The sequence below is a fragment of the Uloborus diversus genome, chromosome 2 (assembly GCF_026930045.1).
Source record: "Uloborus diversus isolate 005 chromosome 2, Udiv.v.3.1, whole genome shotgun sequence".
NCBI lineage: Eukaryota > Metazoa > Arthropoda > Arachnida > Araneae > Uloboridae > Uloborus > Uloborus diversus.
In genome coordinates this window covers 209,900,987-209,916,748 of record NC_072732.1, presented here as the reverse complement: position 1 = coordinate 209,916,748, position 15,762 = coordinate 209,900,987, and the positions used below count along the sequence as shown (strand labels likewise).

The following is a 15,762-nucleotide window of genomic DNA, read 5'->3' as shown; positions in this document are numbered from 1 at the left end:
CGGCTTTGCTCGGTCTATCCTGAAAATAAAAATTGTGCCAAGTGACGTTTATACAACAATCAGAGTTAAAAAAAAATTATCTTCTAGAAACAATGAAGACAGATATTAAAATACTTTTAAGAAAGTAAATTAAGAAAGATGGATTTAAAAAGCGTAACCATGGAAACACAAAATACAATAAGTTAAAAAAAACTTAAAATGAGATGGGATGGAAAGAAACAATGGACTCAAAACGAGTAACCGTGGCAAAGCGAAAATTAAATGATTAACGAATTGAATGTGGAGATGAAATTTTTCAAATTTTATTTTTTTAAAATCAAATTTGAAAAATTTCACTTCTATTATATGTTTAGTTAGAAGATGGTATATAAGATGGCTTGTACCTTTCTTTCCTTTGGAGATAAAAGCTTAGTTTTTCGACCATAGGTCGAGATAAATCTGGAGTAAAAAATTTCGCTTTTTCCAATGGTGTCAAAAATAAAACTGTGGGATAATTCCTTTACTTTTTATTGACAGATTTAATGAAGAATGTAATGACTAAAATTCAGCTAAGGCTAAAAAAATTCGAGCCGAAAGCGCAAATAACTCCCGCCGTAATTAAGTTAGAGCATTGAAACAAATTGCGCAGAAAGAGGAAAATTTTACCTTTTCATAACGATATGTGATATTAATATGTGAAAATAGTTTTTCACCCCCATGTTCGGGAATTTATGTGAAAATAGGGCCTAAATTAGAATACAAAAAGAACTACTGGCCTGCAAACCTTTTCAGAACTTAAAGGAACAATCTGTAAAATTTCAGCGAAATCGGCAGAGTAGATCTCGAGTTTTGCGCGTTCAAACAAACAGACACTTTTTGGGGACTTCATTTTATACTATGTAGAGACTACAGCGTTAAAACGTCAATCATATAAATAACTAAATTAGTTACTGTCCATATCAAATAATCGCAATTGTTCCCGAAGTTGGTGCCACGGCACTCTAGGTGACACGGACACAGGTGAGGGGTGACGCGTAGTGTCAATATATTCAGATATACTAGAGATAGAATAGGGTGCCGTAAGAAAATTCTAACTCCTCAACGGGTGCCGAAATGGGAAAAGCTGGCGTTAATGCATAAAATGTTCCAGCGTCAATATAAGAATTAGGCTAATATTTGTCTTTCCATCACTGCATGAAATATTCTAGATGGACTTATATGCAGAGCTATTTTATTGTTTGTCCATTGTATACTCACTGCAAGACATTTTCCAGATTCAAATACACACAACAAAATTATTGCTTGCCCATTTTAACAACAGCTCGAACTATATAATTTTAATCCGTTAATCATAGCGCATTTAGATTACTGAATAAAATATCTTGTTCCAAATTGTGCAAAATAATTAAGTTATTCGTTATCCATCTCACTCACTGGGTGATTAATTTCAGTTCCAATAACAGCTAACGTTTGTCTTTTTCGTTTATTTCACGACATATTGCAGTTAAAATCATACAAAAGAAGAGTAACCAAACCTTGTACACATTTTTGTACAGTTACGTAAATTCAGTAAGTGGATGCATGTGTCATTTTGGTAGAATGACAAAATGTATCAAAATCCTTTAATGTATTTTAAGTTTACAGCATGTCAGGAAGTTCACGAAGAGAAATTCACATTACTTATTCACACATCATCTACAATAATCCTCAGCAAGTTAATAAATAATACCACGAATAGGAAAGAATGCATCACATTAACAATTTACAATTCACGGAAGACAAGAAAATTAACGGGTTTCAGATCCATACCATAACACGTTTAAGAAGATTCGACGTCCTGAAAGCAGTGATCAATCATTAATTACACCATTACAACCATCCAAAATGCGCTGCCATTCCGAGGCAAACAGACACCATGCATTTCCAATGGAATACATAACGAACTGCATTTGGAGGGAACACATAATAATAACATCGGTATCAAATAAAGAAGCTTAGTGACAGGAGCAAAGAGTTGCATATTGAATGGAAGCTCCGATGAATAACAGGGTCCAAACATAGATCCAACGTGCGAGGCTTTTATTGATTAATCTTTGATTTGTTGCCTGCTTTTGGAAGACAATCGCATTTCAGTTTGTTACGGCCAGACATGCCACTGGCATTGGACATGATTATTGATTTGTTCTTGATGTATTTGCAGATATTTTGATGTACCTTTTATGAACTAGCAACAAATATGGTTTCCTGATTTGATGTACCATTCCTCTGCAGGTAAATCGAATTCTAGATTCAAGAGTTAGATCGGTTGAAAGTGGTAGTTAATAAACAGGGTTACTGATGCACATTGTGACATGGGTAAAATTTGTAGGTGGAATATTTAGTTCGTGTAGTGCAATTGTTATTGTATTGAATAGTTAATTTTCACAAAATAATTATTTTACTAAATTTATCATGCACTAAAAATTTATTAAGTATCTGTTTTCATTTTAATACGTTCGAGGTCGTCTACAGATTTTTTCACATTTTCTGGGGGGAAGGTGGTTAATGGAAATGTGAACAGACTAAAAAGTGTAAAAAAAACATTTTTTAATATCATGTTTATGAAAAATACCGTGACATGTGATAAGAGGTGGGAAGGATGTAAACTGAAGTGTAAACTGAGTGTTTGTGAGTACTGGAGAGGGTAAAAATGTTCAAAAAAAGTGTGGCATCATTCATATGAACAGCCTCTATTTCTCACATGCCTCTTTTGAAAGCATGTTTTAAAATACTGCATATTTTTAAACCCTTTTTTTTAAACATAAGAGCTATTTACAGTTATAAAACGAGCAGTTCTCAAAACATATAAAACAAAATTATTTATTTCGTCTAGACCATCGAATGACTTAAAATTAGAATCTATTTTTTTTTTCTAGTCAACTGAAGTACTTCCAACTTTTAAAATTTACAGCACTTTTAGAAAAATCTACAGATCTTTCACATGATTTTTACTAAACAAAATTCTTTCATTTTTTTAAAATTTTTAGGTAAAGATAACTTTTTGAAAAGGCAAATAGACTGCGTTCCTTACAGTATAATAGGATTATTTTGCCAATTACTCCTTAAATGACTTGGGATCAGGACTGCCGAGAGCCAAGGCGGACCTCTTGTCTGTTTGGTCTCCAAACCCCTTTCTCACCATAAAACTTGCACAATTCATACTACTCCAATTGCGATCTGGGCCCCGCAAGGTCCGGGCCCCTAGTTTCCGACTTGGCTGACATGGCTTCTCGTCGGCCCTGCTTGGCATTAAATAAATGAAACGTACGAAACTGTTTGCTTCAAACGATTGACCACGTCTTTTTACAATATTTTTATGCAAAAAAAAAAAAGTTTAAAGAAAAAATAAGAGCAAACTTTTAAACATATCAGGGGGGAGGGGGGATCTAATAGACCTTCATACAATATCATTGTAACTTAGGCTCAAAAGTGAGAAAGAAAGAAGATGAATAAATTCCTTCTCTGAACCATACATATACTAATTTGAACTTAAAATGTCAGAACAAAAAAGAGTGCATAAAATCTATTTTTGTAGTGTTGAACCAATTACATGTGTGAATTTAGATAGATACTAGGTAAGGAAATCGTTCTTTTTAACTATATATAAAACACGTACACACTTTTCCAACATAGGTTACAATGATCTAGGAAATGTGGGTTTTCAAAATTTTTCTTTCTTCTTTCAGTGGCACTTTTGTCTTGCATTTCTGTTTTTGCAAATTCCATTTAGCAATTCTTATTGCTAGACTTCAGACCGTAATCAGAAACACTCTTTTTAAATAATTTTGAGTACCAGGCCATGTTTTCACTAAATAATAAAGTTGTAGATTAACGTTTAAAACTGCATTTAAACAGACTAACAACTTATCAATGGAGTTAGACTGTAAGAGGCATTCTTGAGCGTTTACAAGAACCAATTTTTGTATGTTTTTTTTTATCTATAATTTTTTATTAATATTATACGTTTAAAACAATGCATATTTTTTAAAACATGTTTTAATTCTTCTTTCTTCTTGAAAACTTCTCATCCAAATTATATTTTTTAAGCTATATTTAAATACGTATAATCAGTAACTTTTTTAAAACTTCTTATTCAAAATATATTTTTTTAAAAACAATATTTAAGTTCGGCCTTTTTTTTCAGATTTCTTATTCAGATTACAACTTTTAAGTTTAATTCAAAACTTACACATTCATTGTTCACCCATTTTTATTTATTTATTTTTTTTGAATTTCTTATTCCAGTTAAGCTTTGTAAACAACGCCAATATGAATAAATGGCCCCTCTGGATTCAATTGAAACAACGACGCATACCTGGAAGTATTGCTATTCTGGAAGAGTTTTTATTGATTAATCCATGATTTGTTGCCTTGCTTTCGAGTCAGACAATAACATTCTTGTCCAGTGGATGGAGTTCAGGAGAATTTTACCCACCGAATCTATCATTATTGATCCTTTTATGACGTTTCTATCGACATACTTATATGGTTGAACGAAAGTAAAAGTTTCGTACGAGATATAGTAAGGGACTCTGTAATTTAATTTATTCCGTCACGTAATTCAAAATTAAAAAGAACTTAAAAACCTGGTTGTGTTTGTAGTAAATTTTCTATTTTACAATGTAATAGTCGCAAAAGTAAACTTATAACGCAAGTTAAATAAATTAACATTACAGGGTGACAAGAAATAACTTGGACACACATATTACAGCATAACTTTAAAGCTAATTAAAATATTACGACCAAACATCAAAATAAATATGAATACATTGCTTGGTCTAATATATTTACAAATTTTGAAAGCGGCAACCTTTAGGATTAATACAGAGCTTTAAACGTTTCACAAAATTTTCGGCTCTAGGCCGCAACTCCCTGATAGTTTATCCCATCCCTTGCAGAAGGATTCCATTTAGGGATGCCAATGTTTTAAGAAGTTTAAGACACAACCTTGTCTTCAGGAACTTTTGCACTGTCGAACTGCGTCAAGGGCCCCAAATCAATGGTTTGAGCTGGGATTTGTGCTAATGGGAAAATACCACTCGTTTTTGTTGATCAAGTTATACAATTATAGTCAAGAATTATATATCAAACGCATTTTGGAAGATGTTGTCTTACCTTGGTGGCAAAGTTCTTTGAAAACAAAAGATGGACCTTCCAACAAGATTTCAGACCAGCACACAGGGAAAGACACTCAAGATTGGTGGAAGACACATTTTCTGGACTTCACTGGAGCTCAAGAATGGCCACCGTATTCCCCAGATTTGAATCCAATGGATTATTTTGTTTGATCCATCGTGCAGACAAGGGTGTGTGCTAAACCTCATAAAACTGTGGCATTCCAAACGAAATCCTCATGCAAAGCATAGGGTAAAATATCAGTGAGTGAGTTGCGGTCTAGAGCCAAAAATTTTGTGACACGTTTAAAGCTCTGTACTAATCCTAAATGTAGCCATTTTGAAAATTTTTAAATATATTTCAATAATAAATAATGTATTTATAATTGCTTTGAAGTTTGGTCGTAATATTTTCGTTAGCATTAAAGTTGTGGTGCATTATGCGTGCCTAAGTTATTTTTTGTCACCCTGTAAATTTGTTGTTTCAAAAGTTAGTTACAAAAGAAATAGTCACTAAGGATATATATAAGGATATAAGGATTACAAGGTAATATGGAAAATAAATGAAACACATTCATACTTATGTTACATACATATTTTCATGAAAAATAAAAAAGAATAATATGCAATAATCTGTGCTTTCCTTTTCCCAATGAATCGATTGTTAGGAGAGACATGAGAAAAGATACTTATTTGCTTACCTCAACTCCTCACAATGAATTTCCGTCAAAAAATAAATAAATAAATAAAATAAATAAATAAAATGAAATAAAAAATAAAAAAAGAAAGAAAAAAAGAAGAAACAAATCGCCACTTAAAACACTTTCCTTCATAGCACCATTAAAAAAAAAGGTTAAGCTCAGAAATTACTGGTTTATGAATTTCATTTTCTCAGAGTTGTGGCTACTAACAGAGTTTTTTCTCCACTTTTGGTGAACCTTATTTTCGCTCATTTACTTAAAAGTCTCTAACAAACATTCTAAAGTTATTTGAAAGTGTAATCTGGTTGCTTGTTGTCTAGCCTTTTTTTCTAGCCTTTTTTTCGATATCTCCGAGAAAGTTACTATAATATTGTTTTAAAAAAAACCCTATTAATTCCTCATTCTACTCAGTGAAAAGGTTTAACCCAATATAACTACATTCAAGTATCGATACTACTTTTAAAGCTTCTTTTAATCCATTGAAAAGTTATATCAATGTTGAGCACTTAATAACATGAAGTATGTACTTTTAATAATGTAGTTTATAACAATGAACATGCACAGTCGCAGTATTAAAATCATACGTCGGAAACTTTCATTTATTAATTAAATGAATCATGGGAAAAAAAGTTTGTGGTGTTGTTTCAGCTGTGGTAAGCATGCGTGCAAACGTACTAGTGTATTATATATATATATATATATATATATATATATATATATATATATATATATATATATATATATATATAAATATATATGTATATATATATATATATATATATATATATATATATATATATATATATATATATATAAATATATATGTATATATATATATATATATATATATATATATATATATATATATATATATATATATATATATATATAAACTTATGAGACTAGATCTCATTATTAAACACTAATTTAATAGTGTTGTAAGATAGGGTAAGAACGTAAAATGAGGAAACATCGGCTTACTTTTTTTTCTGCAAGCCTAATGGATTATTCTATTTATACGGCATATTTGGGACATTATACAATTTTCGAAGCAAATGTAAAAACGAAGAAGAACCCCGGGAAACGAACGGTCATTATGTATCCTTTAAAGACAAATTTTATCAAATACTTTAATTAAAGTTTTGGCATTAATTAAAGGAACAAAATAATGCATATTTTCAGTAAGTTACCGCCCTTTAGCCAGGACTAAGGCAGAAAGACATAAAATACACCTCCAGCTCAGTCATTCCATCCGAGGACTGCAGTTTAGTGCTTATTAGTATTCGTCAATCCGGAATAGGAAGTGACTGAGCTGGAGGTGGAAAACCTCTTAAGGGAGCACATATAGCCAAACAAAATGGTAGCTAATATAAAATTAGCACTGACCAGACGAGTGACCGAAGTGATGGTTCGGTTCAACTCGAAGATTAAAGGCAAGGCACGGTATTTTCAATACATTTCCGGGATGATGAGTGCTAATAAGCATGAAACTGGAATCCTTGGATGGAATGACTGAGCTGGCGGTGTATTTTATGTAATGCATATTGTTGCGAAATTCTTAGCTAATATTATTTTGAAACGACTAAACATGGCGACAAACACTAGGGTTGCCAAACAGTTGTACAAGTAGATTGTCACCGGAATAGGAAATCGTTTGATTCCAATAGCGATACATCCAATTTTTCGCCAATACACCCCGTTCTACTCTCTAGCAGCCAAAAGCAGAAAGTTAAAAAAGAAATCTTAAAAAGAAAAAAAAAAAAAAAACAGCACAAATCAGCAAAAGTATAACATGTAAAAAATTACATCAGTTTTTTTTTTATATGTAAATAGGAAACAAAAGCTAATGCCTCAAAATTATTCTGTTAATTTCCGATCTTTGAAAAGAAAAAAATCTTGGTTGTAAGCTTATTAGTTCATTAAATCCACCTAATGTTCCTTTTTTGCTTCAATTTAATTATTCTCAATTTAGTAATTGCGTTCAAGCAGAAATCTTATAGATACAAAACCCATTAACGCATTAACTAATATTTACAAAGCTCTAGTAAAAAAATAGTTCGCAGAATGTATTTCTGATACTTTTTTCCCTTTCTCCTTTTCTTTTATTATTTTTTGTAGACTAAATGCAACTAGAAGTATAAAAGTCAAAAATAAAACAGTAAAAAAGTGTCATGAAGTTTTCTAGGAAAAAAATAAATAAAAATGAAACAATGTGTTTACACATACACACACAAAATGTTTCTGGTCTTTCAAAAAAGTCAGTTTTATTTATAAACTGGTTATCAAATTTTAACGTAACACGCAAATATTTACTTTAAACAAATGCGTTTCATATGATGGTTATTTAGACAAAAAGCCAAAATAAATAAATAAATAAATATTTTCAATTACATAGCGCTCATTTTGCCTTTTCTACTTTTTAACAATACATTATCAAACAACATTTCTACACTAAGTAGAAAAAGTTTTTTTTTTTTTTTAATGTGTCGCTGATTCGGATAATATTCTACGAAGATTCCTATGAAAGGAATTTCTTTAATTATGAAATTACAAAGGATGTTTACTTGTTTTTGTAACAATTTTGCAAATATATTTATATAAAAATATATATTGCTTTTATTTTTAAACTAGCGGTACCCGTACGACTTTGCCCGTGGTAGAAAATTAAAAGGTCATTTGGTCGCCTGTATATGTACAAATAATGGATGATGAATTTCTCGCCAATATGGTGCGTTGATTTGCTCGATCAAGTTATGGTACTTTGCTAGCCCATGTTCTAACAGTTTACTCGTCCATGTTATGGCAATTCGCACGGAATTGCTGCAGAGGAATTATTCCCAATAATGGTGGTAAAAATAAAAATCATAGATAAAGAACAAAATCGAATTTTCAAAAAACCGCTCCGAGGTGCACTTCCCCATGGTACAAACTAGTTTTGCGCCTAATTTCATGAAAAACGGCCCAACGATCTAGCCGCTATGCGACTAACAGAGATCCAGACATCATTTATTATTAGTAAAGATATATTAAATCCATAAACTCGTTGAACAAAAATAAATGTTCAACATTCAAGTTAGTTGAGGACATAAAAATATCCAGATTGATATATTCCTAATCCTACTTCACGATCCTACAGAGTCTATCGAACCCAAATGAACAATAATTTGTAGGAAACCCGTGAAAGGTCTTGGCTGGCATGTATATTTAACACATTGACTGCGTCGTCGACAGCCTATATATGGACTCCCTGCGCTAAGCTAATTATTTGAAACAATTTGAAGGAAAACAGTTTTATTGGACTTTTTCATGAATAATACAGCATACAATGAAGGTCTACAAGAGCAGGCTCAGAGTTGGTGAAATTAGTCTCTTCGTTGTCGATCTCCCTGTCGCTCGTTGCAACTGTCCCTGTCACCATCTCGTCAACTAGTTCATCATCCGATAAAGTGCCATTTTCACTGCATCTTCGAACGGCATATACTTACGTTTGCTCATTTTACGTTTTTATTACTCACAGACTACAGCACAAAAAACTTGCGCGCTATCTCGTTTGATCGCGCGCAGGACCTGCTTGCATCAGAAAATGTTTTCACAGCAAACGCAGTAGAGACGCGATCTTGTGTTCTCTTTTTGATCCTTGTCCAAATGTTTGTCTATGCGCGGCAGAACAGCCAGGACAAGCCAATGGAACCCGCTGAAAAAATATAGCAACGTGTTGGCTGGAGGACGAGTTATCTCGTCCCTAGCGCATACAGCATAATTCTGGAGGACGAGTTATCTCGTCCCTAGCAGTCAATGTGTTAAAAGGCGCAGTTTCCCTCCAAGTCTGGTCTTATTTCTCTCTCTTTTTCTCTGTTTTTTAGTAAAGTAAATCATTTGAAAGTATGGTTTGTGCACCTTATAATGATGGAACTTTGATGACTGTTTTGGTAATGGGATGGAATTCCTTAATTGAAAATATGAGTTGAATTATATTTCTGATGGTAATTAAGGTTGAGTAGCGTAAAGTAAAAACGTCAAAAAAGCAAATTCGCAGATTACTGTAGATATATGTTTCGGCGTTTCAGGGAACGCCTTTTTCAATGCAAAATGTAGTGAGCTTATAGATGAAAAAACATCCGACCAAATCCAAAAATCTTCCATAAACTCACTACGTTTTACATTGAAAAAGGTGTTTCCTGAAACGCCGAAACGTATGTATGCGAATTCGTGCTTTTTTGACGTTGTTGCTTTACGTTTATTTACTGTTCAGCACAAAGGTATTTATTAATCTTAAATAAGGTTGATTTTGACATTTTTTCCTACTCTACTTACATTATTTTTTTCATTATGAGAGAGTCCAGAAATGAAAACTTTACCAACCTGTCCTTTTCAAACTGTCCTAGCTATATATTTTAACTTTCTTCTGCTATTTCGTTCACCAGTAAATTGATTTTTATTGCAAATACGATAGACTTAATTAGATAAGATTTTGTGTGTAGAAGTATAATAAAAAAATCATTACATGTATTTTTAATAATAAAATAAGAATATTTCTCTTCAGAAAGGGCAAATAATAGCAATCGGCTATTTGTTGCCTGCATATTATTATTGAGGGTTTCCTCGGATTACTCTTCATCCAAAAGCTCACACTTTTTTGAATTGAAAAAGGTGTTTCTTTATGACACCGAAACACGTGTCTGCAGACTTTTTGCAATTTTTGTGCATGAAAACGTTGGTTCATTCACTTAATTCATTTGATTTGATCTTTTATTTTTTTCTTGCACATTTTAAATTAAATAAAATTTTTAATGATGCAGATTACAATTAAACCGTATTTCAATTAGTGCCAGTCACATTTAAATTTTTAAATTAAAATTTCTGGAGAAATTCATAATGGTAACAGCAAAAACTGATATTAAGTTACAAATTTAGAAAAACCTCCGAATCATAGCTATCATTTGACTATCTTAGCACACTTTCACTCTAGTCAGCTTTCAAACAACAATCCAATCCTAAACGCAGGCATTTAGAACGCTGTCATTCAGGGGGTTCAGAGTGGGTCTATTGCCCCTATCTTTGTAAAATCAATGGATTTACCTGTCGTTGGAAAGTTTTTTTTTTTTTTTGCAATAATTTACACAAAACCCTTTGACACCTCCTTTTGGAAAAAGTAGAAATGTTTGACCTACCTAAACAAAAATCAATTCATTCATTTACGAGCTACAATGTCAGAGAAAGACGCACACACATACACTTGTTGAGCTTATACCCCATCCCTCTTTTTGCTTAGGGGGTTAAAATGTGAATACCATCCATAGCTGAAAGCAGACAACGTATATTCATTCCACTGAGGTATCATTTTAAATAATATTTTTAATGATACATATCTATTTCAGAATATTTTTTGAAAACATAAAACATTATGTTTGCTTTTACATATTCCTCTGGATTACATATGCTTTACAAAACAAATTTCGCTTTTGGGTAATAAAACCTTCTTATGTTTCAGTGCATTTGTTTTAAATCCATTAAGGTATTAATAAAAGTTTAATTCTAAAAAAAAAAAAAAAACTTCCTTTATTCAAGTTCCGTTTTGATCCTCTAGTGAAAAAATTGAATCTGATGTAAAGTAAAAATAGCCCATTTGCGGTGAAAAACCTTTTGTTGGATGCTCCGAAGCCGAATTCGCATTTTTTTTTCCTTTTTCTTTTTCGAGAGATAAGCAGTAAAAACAGAATTCAAAATCTTATCTCCAAAAGTGCTCAAAACCTGGAGGAAGGTGAACTTTTAAATCTGATAATGTTGTTTATTTTTGGAAAGATAAAAAGTACGTTTAAATCATGTGAAGAAGTTTGCTGTGTTTTCAAGAGTTTTATGAGTTATAATATTTCTGATAATGTTGTTCACTAAAACGTTAAATAACAGAATTTTTTTTAAATACCAAGTTATTTTCCTGATGCACTCAAAAGGACAAAATAACTTTTCTGGGTCCGAAAGGACAATTTAAAAATTCCTGTAGTTTCCGAAAAATTCGAAGAAAATGACACCACAAACGTAGGAAAGTGCGGCTCAAAACATGAAGAGAACTTCTCTTATCATTATCTATCTTTCAATCATAACTTTGAGTAATGAAACATGCATATTTTTTATTGGAAAGGTTTGGTTTGAAATGACTAGAACCGCACTTTTCTTCGTTTGTGGTGTCCTTTTCTTAGAATTTTCGAAAACTACAGGCTTGCTAATTTTATATATGCTTCAGAGAAGCTTCGATTTAAAATTTTCATTATGATTGCTTTTAACATAACTGTTGTAAGGCAACAAAATTTGTAACAATGGGTTTTATATTTAAACATAATAATAATTTTATTTTCGAATTTTAATTTTTCAGCGCTAAGTTGTACCTTTAGATAAAGCAAATCATTTAATGAAATCCCGAAGTCTCTAAGTTGTCTAGTTGCAGTGATATACGCAAAACCAGACCTCAGATTTTTCCGTGACAATCAGGCCAAGTATAATAAAAGTGCTTAAAAAATGTTGAAATCAGTTCCTGTAAACCTAAGTAGATGAACGCTTCAATTTTAATCCTTACTTCGAATTTCAATAAAATTTTCGTACTATTCGAGACTAATAATATATTTTTTAACTATCTTTTTCAATGTTATATAATTAACAAAGTTACGTATGCCCAAACATTTACCAGTTTTTTACATGATTATGAAACATATCATTTAATAAAAACATTCTTCTTTAGTATTATTAAGCATTCAAGATCTTTTCTCAAATCAGAACATTTTTAACAAAATTTTAGAAAAAGAAGGAAAAGAAATCGGGCATAATGCTGCTTAAAAATATCGATAGAACTGAAAAACAAAAAGACAAAAATGAATAAATATTTAAAAACTAAAAAGAAGAGTTTTGAAATGAAGAAAATGTGTACCTCACGATCTGTCTCTCGGTACCCAAAATAACATTTGAGTGACCAGTCCGCTTCGAACAACTAAAACGTTTTTTCTGTTCGAAAAATCTCGTAAAGAACACCTCATTCCCACATTTCATCCTTTGATTTGAACAATTTTTCGTTCAATTTTGAACAGTTAAAAAAATAATAAATTACTAACAGTTACACCTACAGCGAAATTTGAGCAATACTAGAAAAATAAATTAATTCAAAGTGGTTCTATTAGAAAGGTTATCAATGTTTAAATTTACTGAAAAATACAACCAAATGATTTGATAAACTGAATTTGATATAAAATACATATTAACAAATATTTTTTTTTTTACATGAAAGAGGCTTTTTTATTAAGCACTTTTATTATACTTGGCCCGATTGTCACGAAGAAATCTAAGGTCTAGTTTTGCTTTTATCTCTGCAACTAGACTACTTAGAGACTTAGTATTTCACTAAATGATTTGATTAATTTTAAGGTACACCTTAGCGCTGAAACATTAAAATTTTAAAATAAAATTATTACTTCAGTTAGGATGGAAAACAGAAAATTTCATGTAATTTCCCAACTAAGAGTTTAAATAGAAAACCCATTGTTACAAATTTTGTTGCCTTGCAGCAATAATGTTAAAAGCAATCATAATGAAAATTTTGAATCAAGGCTTCTCTGAAGCCAGCTGCTTAAAGTTTTAACACGTATATAGGTTTTTCCCCTTTTAGTACCGAGCATTTATATGAAAAAACAAAGTGAAGTTTCATGAGGGTAAAATTAATCTATTTCTGAAATACATTTACACTAAATAAAATAAAATGACTGATTTTTTTTTTTTTTAAATACCAAGCACTTTTCATAATGCACTCAAAAGGACAAAAAAACTTTTCTGGGTGAGAAAGGGCAAACTACAGGAATTCCTAAAGGAATTCCTGTAGTTTTCGAAAATTCCAAGAAAATGACACCACAAACGATGAAAAGTGTGGTTCTTGTCATTTCAAACCAAAGAGAAACCCCAATAAGAAAAAGACCCAATAAGAAAAATATGCATGTTTCAACACTCAAAGTTATGATTGAAAGATACATAGTGATAATAAATTCCTTTCATGACTTGAGTTATACTTTTCTTCGTTTGTGGTGTCAGTTTCTTCGAATTTTTGAAAACTACAGGAATTCTGAAATTATCCTGTCTGACCCAGAAAATTTATTTTGTCCTTTTGAGTGCATTATGAAAAGTGCTTGGTATTTAAAAAAAAATCTGTTATTTCTCATAAGAAATTCGCTTTGCATGTTAAGAAAGTTATGTTGCAATATATATTGCTTAGAACGTTAGTTTCTTTTCTTACTTCCCACGGATAATGTAAAATGAGGGAAATCATAAATGACAAACTTACAATTTGAGTTAAATTTACATTATTAGTATATGGAAAACTGCGTCGTAGTGAAAATAATGCGAAATGCGGGCAAAACATATATTTGAACCAAAAACAATGTTTGAAAAGATCATTTGCTAATCTTCAGTTGCAAAAAATGCAAAGTTGTCAGAAACAAGTCCAATTGCTTAAATCTTACCTTTCAGTGGTTACTTAAAAAATAGTTTCTAATTTAATTTACTCCACAGTAGCCAATATATTTAATTTTTTAAGTCTTTGCATGAGGATCAAATAATAACCTGTCAACTCTAAAGTATAATTTCGTCAGATCGGCCTTGTTTCTTATTTATTACGCATAAAGAAACCTCCACAACACACTCTTTTGTTTAGACAAGGGAAACACAGCTTGATTAAATGGGAGAATTAGCTTGTTTCGTGATTCTAACAAAACATGTGGAGACAATTTCCGGGATTGTATCTTTAAAAAGTGAAAGATGGCAGCCTCGCGCATTAATCTGCTATAATCCCCGATTTCAATGCTCGCTACATTAAGTTTCAATTGGACTTGCGCCACTCTACCCGGGAATTGCCCGATCGCTTTGTTTTTGTACCGTCATCCTAACTGCAGATTAATGACGACATTGTGTACTCGCTGCCCTTGCAGAAATTTGCACGTGGCGGAAGAACTGCAGATGGCGCTGGCTTAATGACGAATACCAGACGAAAATAAACCTCTTGAGCTCCCGAAAGCTAAGCGGTTATGAAAAGCTAAATAAATATTTGCACTTTGGGGTAAATTTGCATAATTATATATTGAAGGTGGGGAGGGGGATGCAAGCATGTCCGACAAAGCGTAAGGGAGTAATTGATTTATTTTGCTGCTTCTTTTAAAAGCACATCGGAAGCTGGATAGGGTATCTTGATAATCCAAGAATTCAGGCGTATCAACATCAGTTCAAAAATTTTGGTTTTTAGCCTTACTTCTAAATAGAAACAAAAATGAAGAAAATACAAGTTTGAAAAGGCTTTAATGGGTTTAAAATTCTTAACAAAAAATCTCGTTAAAAAAGTCAATAAATTAAGGAACACTGCAAAATAATAATTTAAAACGAGCTAATGTGTGCATCACATGACTTCCTTTTACTTTAATTTAATGTCATTTCCCCATTACTGGCAACTTTAATGTGATTCAATAGTTTACTCTCTAAATATTACCAACTGTGGTCAAACTGAAACAGATTTAAAAAAATTAAAAAAAAAATCGCCAAATTTGTCGTCAACTTGGCGACCAAAAGACTGGCGATATATTGCCAAGTGTCCGCTAAATTATAACATCACTTGAGTTAACATTGAAATTAACAATGATTTCCCCCCAAAAGGGGCAAGAGACCCCTTTAGAAACACCCGAATGCAAATAAAAAGGGAGGTGCACAACTAGACCCCACCAGGAGTCTACGTACTAAATTTCAACTTTCTAGGACGTGCCGTTCTTGAGTTATGCGACATACATACGAATATGCAGACGTCATGAGAAAAATCGTTGTAATTAACTCGGGAATTGTCATTATGGATATTTCGCGTGTCTATGCGTCGTTCTTAGGCACTTATCCACGTGTGGTCGAGTCGGGAAAAA

At 31.9% G+C, this 15,762-nt stretch overlaps 1 long non-coding RNA gene across 1 annotated transcript in view; it reads right to left on the bottom strand.

The window, feature by feature from the left end:
- LOC129216261 (uncharacterized) overlaps window positions 1–15,762 on the bottom strand; it is a 452,551-nt gene that overhangs the window by 346,614 nt on the left and 90,175 nt on the right. The window lies entirely within an intron of this gene.